Raw genomic sequence first — 22,391 nt, 5'->3', positions numbered from 1 at the left:
CTGGGGATTTTGCAGAATAATCTCAAGAGAACAAAGCTTGCCATTTTCAGCAACCTGGATAACAAGGCACGAAAGTGCAGTGATTTCTTCATATATTCCATTCAATTCTCTGAAAAGTATGAATTCACTGAGAGCCTAGGTTACAGGGCCTTGATAAATGCCACATTATGTCATTCTTGACACAGATTTTGTGAGCTTCCATGTTATAAATGATGTCATTCAGTCACTGCCTCATTCCATTCCTCTAACGCTGCTATAGTTCTATTCATAGCTCCCTGTCATGTCCCATCATTCGCACGCCTCACTAAAGCTCCATTGAGTCACATTACAAACATTTTGAGCTGTTCACTTGTCATCTGTTGTTTTTATGTTGCAAAATGGCTGAAGGCGGTAGGTAATGTATGAATGTTACCCAACGCAGGCCCTCACTATTTAAAAACGATCAAGACATAAACTCATCTGAAATTCTTACGGCCTTATCAAGTCTTAAAGAACGAATTGAGTCCTGACTAAAATCTCTTAGTTCACAGGTTATTTGATGGGGGAAAAGCGCTAGAAAGAAAGATACAGGCTGAGCATTGTGGCAAAGCAAAGCCTGTTCTATGCTATTTTTGCCACCATTTATTTGCAATGCTTTCTCACATTTTTCTATTACTTTCAAGTATTCCATTTGCCCCTATGATGTGTGGTTCTGAGCAGTGCAGATTGACATAGGTTTTTTTTCTGAATGAGGGTGTTCTAACACAAAATACCTAAATCATTCATATTTAAATATCGGCATTTGTTGTCAAGACGTTGGCTTGTTTTATTCACGGGCAGTGAGGAAGTGAAGAGCAGTGGACACTCAAAAATGGACATTATTAAAATCTGAATGATACAGATCACAATTTTTTGAGCAGGCAAACAAATAAGATTTGCTGATCACCTTAAGACTTTAGATAAGGTCCTTATGTATGGGATTGGGGAAACAAAATGCCATAGGTTTTTATCAGATTAAAAAAATATGTAAATATAATTTCATGTGGTAAGGAATGTGCTAGTCCTGCCTGGAGTGCACTTTTAATCCAATGGCTCGGATTCTCTCAAGTGTTATGTGCAGTCAAATTCTATTATGTACAATATGTTGGACTGGACAAGTTGGCTATAGGCAGACTTGAAAATGAGAGATGATTATAAATAATTCTGAAATAATCAGGACGGGGCAGAAAAAAACCACTCTCAAACATCACAGGCACACGTCAGTGTAATGCCAGTTATACTTGGTGGTTTGCAAATCAACAACTTGCACTTATATAGTGCCTTTAACATTGGGAAACATCTCAAAACACTTTACAGTGGTGAGCAGTGGTGGGTGAGAAATCAGGGGAGGTGACACAAGGACATGGTCAGAGCAATGTGCAACATAGAATATCATTTGAGCATTTCACAAATGTTGGAAAAGCAGGCCGCAGCGTGAAAAGCCTAATTTGCTTTTAAGTTTCGATCCTCCCTGCGTCTGGAAGCAATGACAATTTATTTTTAAATTCTCCGTCAATGAGTCTTCTTGTTGGACATTTTTCCTGGTGAAATTAATATTTTTTTTAAAGAAAAGTGTGGATCATAAATTATGGTCAGCAATGAATTCATTTTTTTCTGGATGGGTGACTAGTCTTTAACATACAAGAATTGCTGCCCCTTTACCTCAAAAACCATTTGCAGCCTCTGACAGATGATGAATGTGTTTGCTGTCTTTATGAAGTAAAGATAAATTAAAGTTACTAGCAACATTATCAGTAATTCTTTTCTGGTTTGAATGAAGCTTAATTTGGTTTTTCCAGTACAAGTCATAACTTGGTTGTCGTTAGACTGTAATAATTCAATTTGATTTATGGAAAGTATAAAGTCTGTTGGTTCAAGATTTAAAAGAGTCATACTAATTACTTTTTTGTAATAACAATGCCTACTTTAATGTAATAATTTCTCTTTTTTTCAAAAAAATAGAAAATCAAAATGTAGAGCACCCTCTATTCTGCTGGATCTGCGAACAATCCAAAATAATCTCAGGTCAGGAACAATGTCAAATGCAATCAGAAATTGATCCCATTTGACAATGGCCACGTAGCCGAGGAGACGAGGTCAGGCCACAGGGCAGAGGTCAGGGACAGGCAACCAGTTCAACAGAGTGTGGCAACTGATTCAGATTTGCACACTTTCTAACCCTGTCTTTGTAAATGATTCCAGAATTCAAAGTATAATGCACACTGAAGCAGCTCCTTCTGATCTGTAAGTGCCTGCGATAGAAAGTGGATGTGAATATGGTATGGTTAGATTCTTTATTTGCAGGACCGAGAACACGATTAATATGAACGGTTAATTGTCTTCATGGTGCAAAAACTTTATCATGCTTCTTTGTAAACATGTCACCCTGGACAAAAATCGTCGTGCAGTTTTTTTTTTAAGTATTTGAGAAACCTAGATGAAGACGTCAGGCCCAAATTACAAGACACTACTAACACTGAAAAAAGTGAAAGAGAAACAACAATATGAATTTATATAGCGCCTTTAACGTAGTAAAATACCCCAAAGCGCTTCATAGGAGTGTTATCAAACAAAATTTAACACCAAGCGACATAAGGCGGTATTAGGACAGGTGACCAAAAGCTTGGTCAAAGAGTTAGGTTTTATGGAGTGTCTTAAAGGAGGAGAGGTAGAGAGGCCGAGAGGGTTAGGGAGGGAATTCCAGAGCTTAGGATATAAAAGAGGATATTAGGATGGGTCAAATCTTGGACAAAAAGGTATGTTTTAAGAAGTGTCTTAAAGGAGGAGAGAGAAGTGGAGAGGTTTAGGGAGGGAATTCCAGAGCTTAGGGCCTAGACACATGAAGGCATGGCCGCCAATGGTGGGGTGAATTGAATGGGGGAATGCAAAAGAGGCCAGTGTTGAAGGAACGCAGAATTCTTGGAGGGTTGTAGGGCTGGAGGAGGCTACAGAGATAGTGAGAGGCGAGGACATGGAGGGATTTGAACACAATGATGCGAATTTTAAATTTGAGGCCTTTGGGGACCGGGAGCCAATGTAGGTCAGCGAGCACAGGGGTGATGGGTGAATGGGACTTGGTACAAGTTAGAATAGGGGCAGCAGAAATTTGGATGAGCTCAAGTTTATTGAAGGTGGAAGATGGGAGGCCGGCCAAGAGAGCATAAAATGAAATAAATCAAGGAACTGTGGTCCGGTGGCACAAAGCTTGTGTTTTAAAAGCCTGAAGGAAGGAATAACAGCATCTGGATTGTAGTATCTGGAGCTTTGAAGGAGCAAGAGTTAAAGCATTATATAAATCAAGTAATCTCAGATGCTCAGGATTCTATTTCAACAAGATCAAGCACAAGAAAACTTCATAAAGTTTAGGAATAGGCTAATTAATTTAAATCAGATAGCGAAAAGCATGTTTAATAGAGATGTAGAAAGCTAAAAAATAACACAGTAAAACTACTCAAATCTTGTAGACATGAGATAACTGTCATGGTTTGGGATTCATTTGGCCACTTAGACATAAGTTATGTTAACATGTGCTTAGTGAAGGTTTGCCTAAAAGGGTTTTGATTCCTAAGACAGACCCATGGCAAGTTGTGGATTGGTAGGTGAATGGTAATTATAATGCAAGATGGAGTCTTGTTTCTCTCAGAATCCAAACAATGGACAATTTGTTAGCCATCTCTGGACAATTCACACCTGGGTGTTGGAAACCTTTTCTTCAATCTATGTGGGGATTATGAGCGAGGCCTTTAAAACTCAGAATACAGACATCAAGAGGGGGTCAAGCAGGAAAAGGCTGCAAAGAGCACAAACCACATCTTGAACAATAGGGCTGGGTACAGAGAGTTATACTGGTAATATCAAGCGACTCTTGTCAATCTCGTTGTTCTGTGTGTTTTCCCTATTGTGGAATAAAGCAGACTTGAACCAAACTTTGCCTCATCCAGTGTTAGCTCAGTCCGCCTTCGGAGAGACTGAAGGAGTAAATGTGCGTCAGCAACAGAAATGTGATCATAAAGGAGTTACGCTCCATGGCCCCACTACCGCACAGGTAGATACAGAGTAATGGGAGTTGAGTTCCACAAAACGTAGGCATCCTGACTGCGTAAAGGGAGTGACTGTCACCAATGTATATGAGAAGATACTGACTGTCGTGTCAAATGCGTAGCACTAATCTTTTCTCGTGAAACACATTACAGGCGAATTAACAAATAAATCCAGCTTTTGAAAAAATTGAATTTGCAAATAATCTTTATGTTTTGGTACTTTTTATCCATCCTATGTAAGATTTGTTTTTACAAAGTGAGCATCAAAAAGCTTTGTTTCAAGCTGAATTCTTCAGGAATCCGTAACCCAAACTATGATGAATATTGCAATGCAAGATGTGGGCTGTCCCTCACCAGATAGGCTGAGCATGTGGGCTTATTTTTTTGTGTGAATGGAACCTTAATATATAAGTGAGGATTGCGTGCAGAAGCCAGTTGTACTACCACTGAAGCCTTTTTAATGTTATGTGGGGGAGTTTTCAGATAAGATCTTACTTACAAAATACAAATTTCAATGAGATAAACATACTGTGCTTTTATATTCACAAATGGTACAGTGTTTGAGGACTGTTTTTTCCATAAAAGCTACAACATAATTTTATTATTGTCTGCACCCCCCCCCCCCCACCACCAGTTGTTATTCTATTTTGCTCCTTTCCCTAAGTCACAGAATTCCGTGCTATTTCTTAGCGCAGACGATGATAAGCTTCCAGATCTCTTCTAGTTTTTCTCTTGAGTCAGCTGCTAGACAACAACAACCTGCCTTTATATAGCCCGCTTAACGTAGGAAAGCATGCCAAGGTGCTCAAGGCACAAAAACTGCCAAGGCTCTTGGGCCTTGAGAACTGCTGACCAATTTTCCTCTATAAATCCTTCTTAACCTTTTCTGCAATACTACTGCCAAGATCACAAACTCTTGCATGTGGGGAATTGGGCCTCTATCCTATGCAGTTCTTCCATCATTTTCGTGTGTGTAACATTAAATAGTTCTGGCTTGGCTCTGTTGGTAACACTCTCACCTCTGATTCGGAAGGTCACGGGTTAAATCCCACTGCGGACTTAGGCGCATACTCCCATGCAATACTGGGGCAGCCCCTTTAACAACCTGCATTGTTAAAGGTGCCGTCTTTCAGACCAGATATTAAGCTCTGGATCCCCGCTGCGCTCAAGTGGAAGTAAAAAATCCTATGACATATTCGAGGAACAGCAAGGGGTTCTCCTGGTGTCCTGACCAATGCTCTTCACTCAACCAACAGCACCAAAATTAGATGATCTGGTCATTCATTCATTCATTCATTTGCTGTTTGTGCAACTTTATTTTATGCAAATTGGCTGCCACTTTAGCCTTTGTAACAACAGTAACTGCACTTCAAAAGTCATCTGTTGGTTGTAAAGCATTTTGGGGCATCTGGTAGGTGCCATAAAAATGCAAGTCTTTCTTTCTTAACTGTGTATATACCAAAAAGCAATGAAATGAATCTTATGTTTGGTAGAATATTAAAAAATGGGTTAAGTATGTCCCAAAGTCTAACTCAGCCCAGAGTTTGACTGGTCCAAGCAACTTGTACCACTTAAGTTCATTTTAGAAATGTGAAGTGGCCATTTTAAAAATGATTAGAAAAGAAAAGGGGCCCCAACTTTGCTGATTTGCCATCTTCCTTCCTAAATCCAATTCTGGTATATTTTTTATTGCAAAATACAGGAAACCCTGTGGGTATGTGGTGATTATGAATCTGTTTATTATTACTACTTATAATAGCATTCAGTTCCTGACTGTTCACTTCTACTGATTCATGGCTGGCTTCATTGCACCATGTAGTGTTTATTTTTTTTCAAAAAAGAGCAAAACGAGCCTGCTAATTCAAACAACAGAGCATATGACTCTCAAGTAGTTTGCTGTGATTTCAAGCAATATTCTGTCTCCCGGTTAATATCTGATCTGAAACCTGCTTCCTTCAGTCAGCTGAGTGATGAAGGTGGAGCATTATGTCATGATAGGGAATTCTACCTCAAGGGGGAAAAAGCTGGCTCATCAGTTATCATATGACCCAGGACATGTTCAGAACACACATTCTTAAATGGTCTTACTTCTCATTTTCAGTCAGTTAGGTGCTTTCAAACAATGAGTTCAGCAATGGAAAGGGCCAATCAACAGGCTTAGATATACAGTCTAATCCTGATTGTTTGTTTTCTTGTATCCTGGGATGAGAGGGTTGTCCTATGAGGAGAGATCGAGTAGAATGGGCCTATACTCTCTGGAGTTTAGAAGATGGTAGTCAAGTTTAGAAGAATGAGAGGTGATCTCATTGAAACATGTAAGATTCTGAGGGGGCTTGACAGGGTAGATGCTGAGGGGCTGTTTCCCCTGGCTGGAGAGTCTAGAACTAGGGGGCATAGCCTCAGGATAAGGGGTTGACCATTTAAAACTGAGATGAGGAGGAATTTCTTCACTCAGAGGGTTGTGAATCTTTGGAATTCTCTACCCCAGAGGGCTGTGGATGCTGAGTTGTTGAATATCTTCAAGGCTGAGATCGATACATTTCTGGACTCTAGGGGAATCAAGGGATATGGGGATCGGGCGGGGAAGTGGAGTTCAGGTCGAAGATCAGCCATGATCTTATTGAATGGCGGAGCAGGCTCGAGAGGCCGTATGGCCTTCTCCTGCTCCTATTTCTTATGATCTTATGAAAAAATTAGAATATCCAATAATTCAAATAGTTTAAGTGACATTGAATTAAGAGGAGATTGTACATCAGGAGTTAAATCATTTTACCAGGCTGTTTCCAGTGGGCTTGTGTGCAATCCTTGAATAGATGTTATTCAGCAGTATGCAGGCCTATTTTATGGCATAAACTGTTAGTTTCAGCTCTTTATGATAACGTTCTCACGTGCCTAAAGATCAGTAGAGCCCTGAGGTTAAATAAAGCCATGATAAAATGTTATATAATGCTTCACCCGGGTCGTTTTGGAATTGTCCTATTTGTTTTGCATCATGGACCACAACTCCACTTTCCTACCCAGAGATCATAGTTAAGGAGGAGGAGTGTGAAATATTGGATGGGATAAGCATTGTGAGAGAGGAAGTATTAAGGCGTTTAGCATCTTTGAAAGTAGATAAATCGCCAGGCACGGATGAAATGTATCCCAAGCTATTAAAAGAAGCAAGGGAGGAAATAACAAGGCTCTGACCATCATTTTCCAATCCTCCCTGACTACAGGCATGGTGCCGGAGGACTGGAGGACTGCCAAGGTTGCACCATTGTTTAAAAAGGGAGAAAAGGATAGACCTAGTAATTATAAGCCAGTCAGTCTAACCTCGTGGTGGGCAAATTATTGGAATAAACTCTGAGGGACAGTATAAACCATCATTTTCAGAAATGACGAGGAGATGCCGGTGATGCGAAAACGGATGAACGGCCACCGCACAATAATCGCCAGACAGGAGGGTTCCCTCCCAGTCGGGGAACACTTTAGCAGTCAAGGACATTCAGCCACCGATCTTCGGGTAAGCGTTCTCCAAGGCGGCCTATGAAATGTATCCCAAGCTATGAAAAGAAGCAAGGGAGGAAATAACAAGGCTCTGACCATCATTTTCCAATCCTCCCTGACTACAGGCATGGTGCCGGAGGACTGGAGGACTGCCAAGGTTGCACCATTGTTTAAAAAGGGAGAAAAGGATAGACCTAGTAATTATAAGCCAGTCAGTCTAACCTCGTGGTGGGCAAATTATTGGAATAAACTCTGAGGGACAGTATAAACCATCATTTTCAGAAATGACGTGGAGATGCCAGTGATGCGACAACGGATGAACGGCCACCGCACAACAATCGCCAGACAGGAGAGTTCCCTCCCAGTCGGGGAACACTTTAGCAGTCAAGGACATTCAGCCACCGATCTTCGGGTAAGCGTTCTCCAAGGCGGGATCTTGGGTTCATGTCACGCTACACGTAACCCCACCAGCAGGAAAAAAAAGTTATCTGTTTTTAATACAACTGGACATTCTCTCTCTCTCTCTCTGTCTTTCGGGTCTCTTTCTCTCTTTGTCTGTGTAATTTGACCCATTGTGTATTCAGTATACTGGGACCTGCTGTTTTCCGTGGCTAACCTGTCTGAACATCAATGACACCTTTGATTGGTGTGATGGTGTCCCAGCCTAATATAAGATATGCGATTTGAGAACCTCTCATTCACTCACTCACCTGACGAAGGAGATAATCTCCGAAAGCTTGTGATTTTCAAATAAAACTGTTGGACTATAACCTGGTGTTGTAAGATTCCTTACATTTTCAGAAAGGCATAGATTAATCAAGGACAGTCAACGTGGATTTGTTAAGGGAAGGTCGTGCTTGACTAACTTGATTGAATTTTTTGAGGAGGTAACAAGGAGGGTCGATGAGGGTAACGCGTTTCAAGTAGTCTACATGAATTTTAGGAAGGCTTTTGACAAGGTCCCACATGGCAGACTGGTCAAAAAAGTTAAAGCCCATGGGATCCAAGGGAACGTGGCAAATTGGATCCAAAATTGGCTCAGTGGCAGGAAGCAAAAGGTAATGGTTCACAGGTGTTTTTGCGACTGGAAGGCTGTTTCCAGTGGGATTCCGCAGAGCTCAGTACTTGGTCCCTTGCTTTTTGTGGTTTATATTAATGATTTAGACTTAAATGTAGGGATCATGATTAAGACGTTTGCAGATGATACAAAAATTGGCCGTGTGGTTGATAGTGAGGAGGAAAGCTGTGGACTGCAGGAAGAAATCAATGGAATGGTCAGGTGGGCAGAAAAGTGGCAAATGGAATTCAATCCAGAGAAGTGTGAGGTAATGCATTTGGGGAGGTCAAACAAGGCAAGGGAATACACAATAAATGGGAGGATACTGAGAGGTGTCGAGGAAGAGAGGGACCTCGGAGTGCATGTCCACAGATCCCCGAAGGTAGCAGGACAGGGAGATAAGGTAGTTAAGAAGGCATTTTTTTTTATTCGTTCATGGGATGTGGGCATCGCTGGCGAGGCCGGCATTTATTGCCCATCCCTAATTGCCCTTGAGAAGGTGGTGGTGAGCCGCCTTCTTGAACCGCTGCAGTCCGTGTGGTGACGATTCTCCCACAGTGCTGTTAGGAAGGGAGTTCCAGGATTTTGACCCAGCGACGATGAAGGAACGGCGATATATTTCCAAGTCGGGATGGTGTGTGACTTGGAGGGGAACGTGCAGGTGGTGTTCCCATGTGCCTGCTGCTCTTGTCCTTCTAGGTGGTAGAGGTCGCGGGTTTGGGAGGTGCTGTCGAAGAAGCCTTGGCAAGTTGCTGCAGTGCATCCTGTGGATGGTACACACTGCAGCCACTGTGCGCCGGTGGTGAAGGGAGTGAATATTTACGGTGGTGGATAGGGTGCCAATCAAGCGGGCTGCTTTATCTTGGATGGTGTCGAGTTTCTTGAGTGTTGTTGGAGCTGCACTCATCCAAGCAAGTGAAGACTATTCCATCACACTCCTGACTTGTGCCTTGTAGATGGTGGAAAGGCTTTGGGGAGTCAGGAGGTGAGTCACTCGCCGCAGAATACCCATCCTCTGACCTGCTCTTGTAGCCACAGTATTTATATGGCTGGTCCAGTTAAGTTTCTGGTCAATAGTGACCCCCAGGATGTTGATGGTGGGGGATTCGGCGATGGTAATGCCGTTGAATGTCAAGGGGAGGTGGTTAGACCCTCTCTTGTTGGAGATGGTCATTGCCTGGCACTTGTCTGGCGTGAATGTTACTTGCCACTTATGAGCCCAAGCCTGGATGTTGTCCAGGTCTTGCTGCATATGGGATACTTTCCTTTATTAGCCGAGGCATAGAATGTAAGAGCAGGGAGGTTAGGCTCGAACTGTATAAAACACTAGTTAGGCCACAGCTTGAGAACTGCGTACAGTTCTGGTCACCACATTACAGGAAAGATGTGATTGCACTACAGTACTGGCAACATCTTCATAAATCTCCTCTGTACCCTCTCTAGAGAATTTTAGCTATGAGGAAAGATTGAATTGGCTGGGGTTGTTTTCTTTGGAACAGAGGAGGCTGAGGGGAGATTTAATTGAGGTATATAAAATTATGAGGGGCCTAGATAGAGTGGACAGGGAGGACCTATTTCCCTTAGCAGAGATGTCAATAATTAGGGGACAGAGATTTAAAGTAATTGGTACAAGGATTAGAGGGGAGCTAAGGTAAAGTTCATTCACCTAGAGGGTGGTGGGGTCTGGAACTCTCTACCTGAAAGGGTGGTAGAGGCAGAAACCCTCATCACATTTAAAAAGTATTTGGATATGCACTTGAAGTGCCATGTCCTACAAGGCTACGGACCAAATGCTGGCAAGTGGGATTAGGCTAGGTAGCTCTTTTTTGACCGGCACAGACACGATGGGCCAAATGGCCTCCTTCTGTGCTGTAATTTTTTCTATGTTTCTATGTTGTAATATTTGTGTCTGTGATATGGGATTGTGTAGGTGCATTGCTCACCAGAAAAGAAGTACCAGCATCGGGGGTGGCAGTCTTCAGTCTCACGTACCATAGGATCCTTGATCGGCTTCAAAGATATATGAAAAATAAGACATACTTGCCAGCACCAAATGTAACTGATTTGCATTCTTCAAATATTCTTTGTTTCCACAGATAGAGGTTCGGCAGATTTTATCATTTAGAACCTGAGCATTTACACCACAATTGTAGTGTCAGTTCAAAGCAGTTCTGCTTCATGCTGCAGTTATAGTGTAAATGCAGCCTGAATCCAAAGTCAGGGCCCAACTCGACACCAGAGCGAGGAGCAGCGAGACCCCCCTGGAGGGGAGGGAGTCTCACTCTGCTTCACTTTGAAGTCAGCCCAGGCCTTAGCTATTTACATTATAAAGTTTAGCGTTGGTGCAAAGCCAAAACCGCTTTGCACCGTGCTCAACGTGTCCTGTAAATGCACCCTTGGTGCATAACATGCATTTAACAGCTCCACTATGCTATGTGCTCAAGTGAGAGTAATTATTACAGTACAAGTTATCTACTGTGTGAGACAAGAAAAAAACGCCACCTCAAAAAACAACCAAAGTCTCATCTTCTCTCAATAAAAAAACTACAGTGGTTAAAAATTTCAGACTTTTATACTCTTAATCTACAGGTGCAGCTTTTTTTAATGATACATTTGGAACATACACTTCATACCCTCTCTTTCTCTCAGGACACCTTTAAATCTAATGTGCAATGTCAATGGACTGTCTTGGGTAAATCTCTTCAAATGCTGCTGTTGCCGCCAATCAGATCTCTGAGAAGTTTCAGTGCCATATCATTTTTGGTGTCATCAACTTACCTTCTATTGGAAACATATTGCTGATTGTGAAAGGGACTTGCCACGAATAGTGGATTTGAAAGAATTCATAATTTTCTGTGAGTGATTCAAAACATCATAATGGCTGTGATATGAAAAGTACAAATGTAGAAAAAAAAGTGCCATTACTTATCGGTTGAGCATGTGAAGTTAGGACTGTCCTTTAACTGTTACAGTTCTCCAAGGGTAGAATCCAAGTTAGATGATCATTTTTGTTTGAATTCTTTCAAGTCTTTATAAAGCTTTTCCAGAGGGATCATAGAAATTGTCTGGCATTTACATTCTTCCTATTAAAAGGTAATTCATAAATTTGTAGGTGCATATAAAACATAATTGTAAATTTAAATCCAAATGAAGATATCTTGGACACAAATGACTATGGGATTGAAGATATTCACTACTTATATTAATATGCTACAGATGACTGTTAAATGAGGAGATCCATTTAGAATAAGAATATCTCAGTTGTGTGTCTTACTCTTGCCAGCAGTCCATTCCGCTAGTGACTTTATTAAAAAAAACAGATGTTCTTTAATGAATGCCCAGACATCCTACAGCTAAATTGTTAATCTCTGATTAAAATTTTCTAATTTCTAGGCACTCCTAAAATAGTTGGAGAAGACCAGCTTAATGGGACTGGGAGCTCCTTCCCTCTCGTTTTCCCTGTAACTAAGTGTGTAGAGGTGTTTAAGGGTCAGTTATATTTGGTACAGCAGCTTCAGCTGAATAACCTTCAGTGTGATGCATGATGGTCCTCTTTCCATTCGACAGACCATTCTCCTACTACTTGTGACTTCTGTGTCTCTCATTCCAACCTTCACTGCAGTCCCAGACATAGACGATGCCTTTTCTTGTGCCTTATTCTGTAGCCCGTTCCCTCATTTTATAAACTGCCTGACAATTAGGATTTGGTGCATCAGCAATTCAATGGAAGCCCTTCAGTTTTAACCCGCTTAGCACAGCAACTGATGAGAGCATGGCACTCTGTAATTAACTTCTGGAGTAGAGGGTTATTGGTCCTTAGCTGTGTCAAAACTATTAGGGTGAAGGCGTGGCTTTATGTCTTAAGACCAGCATTAATTGTATTACGCAGAGGTTCTAGACTCAACATGACTGGTCATGGTCAGAATTCACAGGCTTGCCTAATAATTCTGCCCTAAAAGGAATGTGCATGAGGACTATAGAGTTTAAACCAGCCGATTCAAGTTGGACCAAGACCAAGGGGGTAATTTTAACCCCCAAGAACGGGTGGGTTGGGGGCAGGTGGGAGGTTAAAGTACCAGCATTTTGGAGCGGGACCGCATCCCAGCTCCAACACGCCCACTTTCGGGTTTGACCCAGGTGTGTTAGGACGCTCGCGCAGAACTGAAACCCAGAAGTCCCTCCGGCACTTAAAGCCGGCAGGCCGATATTTACAGGGCCAATTTAGGTACTTGAAAGACTTAAGGTGATTAACTTTTTGTGGATTCTGCAACAGAATCAAATTTAACTTCTCCTGAACGTGTCTCCCTTGGCATCTGAAACACGCCATAGAAACGGAGGTGAGTTGTAGCCGAAGCTCATTTGGCCCTTTAAACCAGTGATTGACACATGAATAAAAAGTGAGGTATTGCAACTGGGCACTCAGTTCTCAGACAAACCTGTGTCCGGGAGTTCTTTGTGTTTAGACTGAGATTTTTTTTGTTGAGGCTGAGAATTCTTGTGTTCAGACAAATTTACCTACATTTTGGAGCCCCTCAAACTGACAAGATCAGGATGTGGGGGGGCGTAATGGATCTATTCCACAGTACATCTGAGGAGGAGGAACATCACCATCTGTGGTAGGCATGTCGTGCAGTTCTGGGATCTGCAGTTGCACAAGACAGAGGTGCGCCACAAGGACCTGGAGAAGAGCAGAGAGAGGACCAATGGAGGGGCTGGGGTTGCAGGAGGCACTACCCACGTAATAAGGTGTACAGGCAGAGGCTGAGCTTCCTGGACCTCTCTGAGGAGCAGCGTCTACACAGGTTCAGATTGAGTCGCCAGGTGGTCGCAGGCATCTGAACGCTCCTTCATGCAGAGCTGCTCCCGGCTGGGCCTGGTGGCCACGCATCGCCCATCGCAGTTAAAGTCAACACTGCCCTCAATTTCTTCAACCCTGGATCCTTCCAGGGTGCCACCATTGACATCTCCAGGGTGTCTCAGTCGTCTGCACAACATGAGCCAGACTGAGAGGGCAGTGGGTTTTAACTCTCTGGCTGACTTCCCACGGGTGCAAGGCACAATTGATTGTGCCCACATAGCAATCCGAAAAGGATATCACTCCATCAATGCACATCTGGTGTGTGACCACCAGAGGAGGTTTCTGCAGGTGTGTGCCAAATTCCCTGGCAGCTGCCATGATTCCTTCATTTTCCGCAAGTCCAACATCCTGGACCTCTTCCACACACAAGATAGACTTAAGGACTGGCTCCTTGGAGACAAGGGATATCCCCTGCAGACATGGTTCATAATTCGTATCTTTCTGAAACATACAAGATTCTGAGGGGACTCAATAGGGTAGATGCTGAGAGGATGTAACCCCTCATGGGGGAATCTAAAACTAGGGGGCATAGTCTCAGAATAAAGGGTCGCCTGTTTAAGGCAGAAATGAGGAGGAATTTCTTCTCCCAGAGGGTCGTGAATCTTTGGAATTCTTTACCCCAAAAAGCCGTGGAGGCTGAGTCATTGAATACATTCAAGGCTGAGTTAGACAAACTTTTGATCAGCAAGGGAGTCAAAAGATATGGGGAAAGGGCGGAAAAATGGAGTTGAGGTAAAAAATCAGATAGCCATGATCTCATTAAATGGCGGAGCAGGCTTGAGGGGCCGAATGGCCTACTCCTGCTCCTATCTCTTATGGTCTCTTATGGTAACACCTGTGAGAAACCCCACCAACGAGGCACAGCAGCGGTACAACCAGAGCCACATGACCACCAGGTCTGTCATTGAACAAGCTGTAAGAATGCTGAAGATACACTTCAGGTACCTAGATAGGTCTGGGGGAGCCTTTCAGTATTCGCCAGCGAGGGTGTGCAGAATAATGGTCGTGTGCTGCGTCCTGCACAACATCACTCAGCAGGGGGTTACAGGTGGAGGTGTTCAAATGCACATGAAGCATCCTCATCTGCCAGCAACATTGAGGATGAGGACAAGGGAAATGAAGATGGGGATCCCATTGCCAGAGCAGCTGCACACATTGCTGCCTAAGATGCCAGGGATTTCCTCATCTCTAACTGGTTCTCATAGTGAGATCTGCAAACTGAAGACTTTGAACTACTCAAGACGCCTGGAATAACCACCAACACCAGCAAAGCCCCCCTCCCCCACCTCAGTTTGCACAAAACAGTCCTTCAACCACGCATACACCCATTGCACATGCAGCCAATGGGTGCCATCATGTCTGGGCATTCATGCTGAAGCACATGAAAGGGCGATTTCACAAAAGGGACTCAAGAATGGGCAACACGTGGCAGTGGTGGTGAGAATTATAACATTTAACGTGACATAAACAAAAAAACAATATAAATTAGCAACAGGTCATTTCATCATACACCCTTGTGCATACGCTTGGTGAATTACAAAACCTTCGCCTTTCTCTTCCTGGTGCTTCTACGTGGTGCATCTCCTGTGGCTTCAGCAGAGGTATTGGCAGGTTGCTCAGATCTCTGCCCTGACTGCTAAGATGCTCTCGGTCTATGAACTCTGGGTTTTGGAGCGCGTGAGGGCCCTGCCAAAGACTGCTCCACCTGCACCTGCGCAGGGGCAGACTCGGCCATCGGGAGAGGCGGCAGCATTGTGGGTACTGGTTGGGGGAGGGGAGGGCAACAGGTGAGACGTGGGAGCGCTTTAAGTAGAGTCCCCACTTCCATGTTCCCTTCCACCATCATCCCTCTGCTGGCCAGCAGGTTGGTGAGCAGATGTACCATGTTCTAAGGCCACGGCTAAAGTATCTGTCTGCCTGGCACCCAGAGTCTGCAAGGCCGTTTTCATGGCCTGCGTGGACTCATTAGTGAGCCGTGCTTGTAGTTCAATGGAGGCTGTCATTCACTCCATCGCAGACATTCCCACACTTCCCTGCACCAGCAATGGAGTTGGATTCCTCCATCCTCTCCGCTATTGTGAAGTATGCGTGTGGCACTTTTTCCGTTACCTTGCAAAGGTGCAGCTGTACCTCGATCATTCTCAATCTCAACGATGGCCCCCGGTATTCAGCATCTGTGTCCAGCTGTGCAGAGCATGGCGAGGAGTATGCTCCCTGACAGGGACTCTCCACAGCTGCCCCTGCCATCAGTGTCTGCTCATGCTCACTTGTGAGTGCTGAATCACCAGGTGACAACCCAACTATCTGCCTAACAGGACCCACCGAAGTGCCAGTATCTGCGCTGGTGCAAAGTTGGATATGATATGACGGCGCGCCCTCAGAAGAAATGAGCTCCTCTGAGGAATGGCCTCCTTCCATTGCAGCTGATTCTTCTTGAATCCGTGAAGGCCCTGGAAGAGAACATAAACCAATAATAATTGTTCATCGGAAAAGTGACAATCTTTCCAGTGACCATGCTGAGTTGTGGAACAGGTCAATCATTGATGACATCAATTCATCATGTGTGTGAAGGATGTTAAAGTTCTGTCACCAGCCATCTGCGGGTTGCCAGTTTCTCCAACTCCGATGGATAGGCATGCAGCCGTCCGACTGATGCACATCACCTCTTCCTCTGCATCTATTAACTGGACTAGTTGTGGTGGGCCGCCTCCAGTTCTACTTCTCTCCCGTGCATTTTGCGCTCTCTTCTCCTACAAGGGATGAAAGAACAGACCTGCGAGTGACTGAAGCTGACGTATTCACCCAGTGGATGCATTGCTTTGGACGAGGCTGACAATGAAACAGATGCATCAGAGGGTGAGTATCAGACAGATTCATCACATCACATCAGGATTGGGGTGAATGGCAGTGGTGGGTGCACAAATGGGGAGGTGAGGAAGTGCATAGGAAGTGAAGGTTAGTTGATGCTGAAATTTAAGTGGGTTTGAGGAGTGATGTGATGGAGTAGGCTTTCCAACACAGTGAGAGGGGGGGTGGATGGGTTCTTTTCACAGGATGTGGGTGAATCAGCAAATGTACTCACTTTTCCTGACCTGGTTAGGTCATTAAACCGATTCCTGCATTGAACCCAAGACCCGGGCACTGTGCTCCTGCTGTTCAGCTCCTCTGCCACCTCCAGCCAAGCCTTCTTAGTGGCAGAAATAGGTCTTTTCCTCCTGTCAGCTGGGTACAGGATGTCCCTCCTGCTTCTCACACCAGCCAGTGGCACCTCAAGGGAAACATCGCTGAACCTGGGTGCTGCCTTTGCTCTGTATTGCTCCATTTTCCTTGTTCCTCCTTTCTCCTTCAAAATCCATTTTTGCATTGCTCCTTTAAATCGTAGAGTTCACATCACGTCATGTGAATGTGCAGTACACCCGCTGCACAGCTTGGAGAACCGAAACCCGGAAGTAACATTAAGTTGCGATCGCTCAATCCGACCCGCAAAAATTATTTCCGGGTTTCCCCCGCGACTATTTACCCAACCGCTGAGTTCCCACCGCCATTTTTAAATCAAGTCCCAAATCTCTCCATGATACAAAAAAGATATTTTCCGACAACCTAGTCAAACACTTTCTGGACATCAAGTAATAAAGTTAACTTTGAATGAGATGCCTGGTAGGCTTTGTGGAAGATGTGGGACAACTGCTTAATATTGTCAACTCCAAGTCTTCATTACATCGTTCCCACCTGGTCTACATGATGGACCACCCCATGATGCCCAAGACACAACTCAAAGCATGGACTTAAAGGATGAAATACTCCATGATTGCTGTGCTGCTGATGCAGGGGGAGGGAAGGGAAGGGTTGATGTTGTCTACAGTTGAACACTGGGGATGTGAGGATGGATATATATTTTTGAGTTTTGTTTGATTATCTTTGGAGATCAGGCAGTATTTATACAGAGCCTCCCCTCAGGATATTAATTAGGATGGGAAGAGCTACACATTTTCCATGGATTTCATTTATTTGTAGTCTCCGATGCCTCAAGAACTCCGAGGAATCCAAAAGTTGACAAAAGTTAATGAGATCATTTCTGTGAAATACAATGGGTCCCAGCCACTTTGCAGAGATTGACGGATTCCATGAAAAAAAGTGTGCGCAATGCAGAAGATATTACCCTAGAAATTTCTGTGGTAGCCTTGGAGGAGGGGGGCAGGGTTGGGGGGAGAACCTGGGGTAGAGCGAGAGCACCAACATACTTTGGGCAGGCACCAATGCTATTTTCACCACTTCTGTGGTGGGTTGGAGGAGAGATGTCACCGCAGTACCTTGCCATAGTATAAGTAGGCCAACTGTGTTGGTTGAAGAACTAATTTAAAAAAATGTTTTAAATACAATTTTGATTTTGTTGATTGTAGGAAAATTGGCCAATGAAAGAACAAATGGATCTCTCATCCGCCAGGCATACTTAGGGTTGGGACAAAGGGAGGTAAGTGGCGGGAATTCTGGCGGATGGCATCATTCCACCAGTGCCACCACTCTTTCTGATGTCTACAAGGAAGGGGGCATTTTGCAAGAGGTGCCCACCCAACTTCAGTGGGATTTTGAAGGATCAATAAAAATGACACACAGACCCAGCATGAATGATCCTATCACAAATTCTTCCCCTGCCCACCCTGATTATGCCATTTTCATGCCACCACAATGGAGAAACTTTTTTTATTCATTCATGGGATTTGGGCATCACTGGCGAGGCCAGCATTTATTGCCCATCCCTAATTGCCCTTAAGATGGTAGTGATGAGTCGCCTTCTTGAACCGCTGCAGTCCATGTGGTGAAGGTTCTCCCACAGTGCTGTTAGGTAGGGAGTTCCAGGATTTTGACCCAGCGACGATGAAGAAACGACGATATATTTCCAAGTCAGGATGGTGTGGTGACTTGGAGGGGAACGAGCAGGTGGTGTTCCCATGTGCCTGCTGCTCTTGACCTTTTAGGTGGTAGAGGTCGCGGGTTTGGGAGGTGCTGTTGAAGAAGCCTTAGCGAGTTGCTGCAGTGCATCCTGTGGATGGTACACACTGCAGCCACAGTGCGCCGGTGGTGAAGGGAGTGAATGTTTAGGGTGGTGGATGGGGCGCTGATCAAGTGGGCTGTTTTGTCCTGGATGGTGTCGAGTTTCTTGAGTGTTGTTGGAGCTGCACTCATCCAGGCAAGTGGAGAGTATTCCATCACACTCCTGACTTGTGCCTTGTAGATGGTGGAAACTTTGGGGAGTCAGGAGGTGAGTCACTCGCCGCAGAATACCCAGCCTCTGACCCACTCTTGTAGCCACAGTATTTATATGGCTGGTCCAGTTAAGTTTCTGGTCAATGGTGACCCCCAGGATGTTGATGGTGGGGGATTCAGCGATGGTAATGGTACTGAATGTCAAGGGGAGGTGGTTAGACTCTCTCTTGTTGGAGATGGTCATTGCCTGGCACTTGTCTGGCATGAATGTTATTTGCCACTTATCAGCCCAAACCTGGATGTTGTCCGGGTCATGCTGCATGAGGGCACGGATTGCTTCATTATTTGAGGGGTTCAAGGCTACATTCTTAATGATAGAGGAACTTGTACATGGTCTGTGGTGGGAATGGTCTTGATGGGCAAAGTAGCCTTTTCTCATTTCATGTTAAGCATTTTAGTAATAAATTTGCCATCCACATTTAACAGTTAATTTTAAGGATCTCTTCTAATCAACAAAAGCTAATAGCAACTTCAGTGTTTATGGTGTTGAAAACCTTGTCCTTTACAATCCAGTCAGGCGCATTTCCGGAATAGTTAACACGCTTCTAACCTACTCTATCTCACTCCTAGTGCAGATCAGAGATGGACATCTGTGTCACTTTAACCTATGTACCAGCATGGAATTTGTGGCCAGAGAGGAGTGAGTTTTGTATCATTGTAAACTTCTGACTCCAGGATTTATATTACACATTACCTGCTGGAGTTTGATCCACCTTGTAATGAAGCTTGCAGTTTTTCAAGGAATGAGCACAATCATTTCAAATATTTGCCTTTCTATTTGTGCTGAAAATCACATTTAATTTAAACAATTGCACCAATGTAAAGGGGGGACGAGTGAGTAACTTAATTCATTCATATCAAATATTTAATTCTTCACAATGAATGAGAAGCTGCACTTACCAGGATGCTCTTTGTGATTGCCCTTATGGCTGCTGAAATGGCATAAAACTGCATTAGTCACAAACCAACTCAATTTTCACGCAGCTTTACCACACTATTCACTTAGTTAATGACAGAGAGGGAACATGGATACAAGTCCCCCTCGCATATCAACTCATTACGTTGAGAGATGACTTCAAATAAAAACTCCAGTATGAATTTCACAGCACTGCAATTTCTAGGAATAGTCAAAACAAAATGATCACAGATGTAGGAGCCAAACAAGTAGCATGGCACACCAAATGTACATTTAACTCAATGCAGGAAATCCACTGTGGTGTTGAAGTCCTTCTCCAGATGTCACACAAACAGAAGGACCCACTGTTATGGATGCTGTGGTTCCCTTCCTGGCTTCAGTATAATCAGTGAAATGTACCTTTACCTGGTTTTAACTCTCATCCGCCAGCCTGGTGCCCTAGTATAAATTGGTGTTTGAGTGGGATTTCCCTCCTTTTTTTTTTATTCGTTCACGGGATGTGGGTGTCGCTGGCAAGGCCGGCATTTATTGCCCATCCCTAATTGCCCTTGAGAAGGTGGTGGTGAGCCGCCTTCTTGAACCGCTGCAGTCCGTGTGGTGACGGTTCTCCCACAGTGCTGTTAGGAAGGGAGTTCCAGGATTTTGACCCAGCGACAATGAAGGAACGGCGATATATTTCCAAGTCGGGATGGTGTGTGACTTGGAGGGGAACGTGCAGGTGGTGTTGTTCCCATGCGCCTGCTGCCCTTGTCCTTCTAGGTGGTAGAGGTCGCGGGTTTGGGAGGTGCTGTCGAAGAAGCCTTGGCGAGTTGCTGCAGTGCATCCTGTGGATGGTGCACACTGCAGCCATTGTGCGCCGATGGTGAAGGGAGTGAATGTTTAGGGTGGTGGATGGGGTGCCAATCAAGCGGGCTGCTTTATCTTGGATGGTGTCGAGCTTCTTGAGTGTTGTTGGAGCTGCACTCATCCAGGCAAGTGGAGAGTATTCCATCACACTCCTGACTTGTGCCTTGTAGATGGTGGAAAGGCTTTGGGGAGTCAGGAGGTGAGTCGCTCTCGTAGCCACAGTATTTATATGGCTGGTCCAGTTAAGTTTCTGGTCAATGGTGACCCCCAGGATGTTGATGGTGGGGGATTCGGCGATGGTAATGCCGTTGAATGTCAAGGGGAGGTGGTTAGACTCTCTCTTGCTGGAGATGGTCATTGCCTGGCACTTATCTGGCGCGAATGTTACTTGCCACTTATCAGCCCAAGCCTGGATGTTGTCCAGGTCTTGCTGCATGCAGGCTCGGACTGCTTCATTATCTGAGGGGTTGCGAATGGAACTGAACACTGTGCAGTCATCAGCGAACATCCCCATTTCTGACCTTATGATGGAGGGAAGGTCATTGATGAAGCAGCTGAAGATGGTTGGGCCTAGGACACTGCCCTGAGGAACTCCTGCAGCAATGCCCTGGGGCTGAGATGCTTGGCCTCCAACAACCACTACCATCTTCCTTTGTGCTAGGTATGACTCCAGCCACTGGAGAGTTTTCCCCCTGATTCCCATTGACTTCAATTTTACTAGGGCTCCTTGGTGCCACACTCGGTCAAATGCTGCCTTGATGTCAAGGGCAGTCACTCTCACCTCTGGAATTCAGCTCTTTTGTCCATGTTTGGACCAAGGCTGTAATGAGGTCTGGAGCCGAGTGGTCCTGGCGGAACCCAAACTGAGCATCGGTGAGCAGGTTATTGGTGAGTAAGTGGCGCTTGATAGCACTGTCGACGACACCTTCCATCACTTTGCTGATGATTGAGAGTAGACTGATGGGGCGGTAATTGGCCGGATTGGATTTGTCCTGCTTTTTGTGGACAGGACATACCTGGGCAATTTTCCACATTGTCGGGTGGATGCCAGTGTTGTAGCTGTACTGGAACAGCATGGCTAGAGGCGCAGCTAGTTCTGGAGCACAAGTCTTCAGCACTACAGCTGGGATGTTGTCGGGGCCCATAGCCTTTGCTGTATCCAGTGCACTCAGCCGTTTCTTGATATCACGTGGAGTGAATCGAATTGGCCGAAGACTGGCTTCCGTGATGGTGGGGATATCGGGAGGAGGCTGAGATGGATTATCCACTCGGCACTTCTGGCTGAAGATGGCAGTCCTTCCTGTTTAATTCGTGCTATTCTGCTCCTGACCTTTTTTTTCCTACTGGCTCGCAGTAAACTAAAATATGTTGCTTATTTGAGCATGGTGACCATTTTATTTTTACATCTGTTCAGTTTTTCTCTGGGCTCATCATAACCTGTAACAATACATCTGAGCATCAAATAAGTGGGATCCATGAAAAACAATCATACCCTCACTATAATACATTATAGGGACTTTGCTAAGTAATAGTGTGATTTTGACCTAGCCACCCCAACGATGTAAGTCTTTAATACATCAGCCAATTACACCATGGGGTGATAGAATGTTTACACCTCCTCTCCTCTCCCCTCATGACTCTCTTCTTGGGAAGTAAGTCATTCGAATTGGGCAGTATGAAGGTAGTCAGCAGAATTGAGATGCTTCCACATAGAGATGCAGAATCTCAAAGAAGTGATCCAACCTCTTCTATCCATATAACTCCTAGCATATAGTTAAAGGTGGGCTGGTACAGACTTAAAAATGGATGATTGTCACGTTTCAGGGTCTTCTGATCGGTTTTCCAGGAAAAGGATTTAGAAAAAGAGACGCTTGAAATATTGTGTTTTAAAGCATAGTGTAT

The sequence above is a fragment of the Heptranchias perlo genome, chromosome 9 (genome assembly GCF_035084215.1).
Source record: "Heptranchias perlo isolate sHepPer1 chromosome 9, sHepPer1.hap1, whole genome shotgun sequence".
Taxonomy (NCBI): domain Eukaryota; kingdom Metazoa; phylum Chordata; class Chondrichthyes; order Hexanchiformes; family Hexanchidae; genus Heptranchias; species Heptranchias perlo.
Note: the sequence above shows the minus strand (reverse complement) of the source record.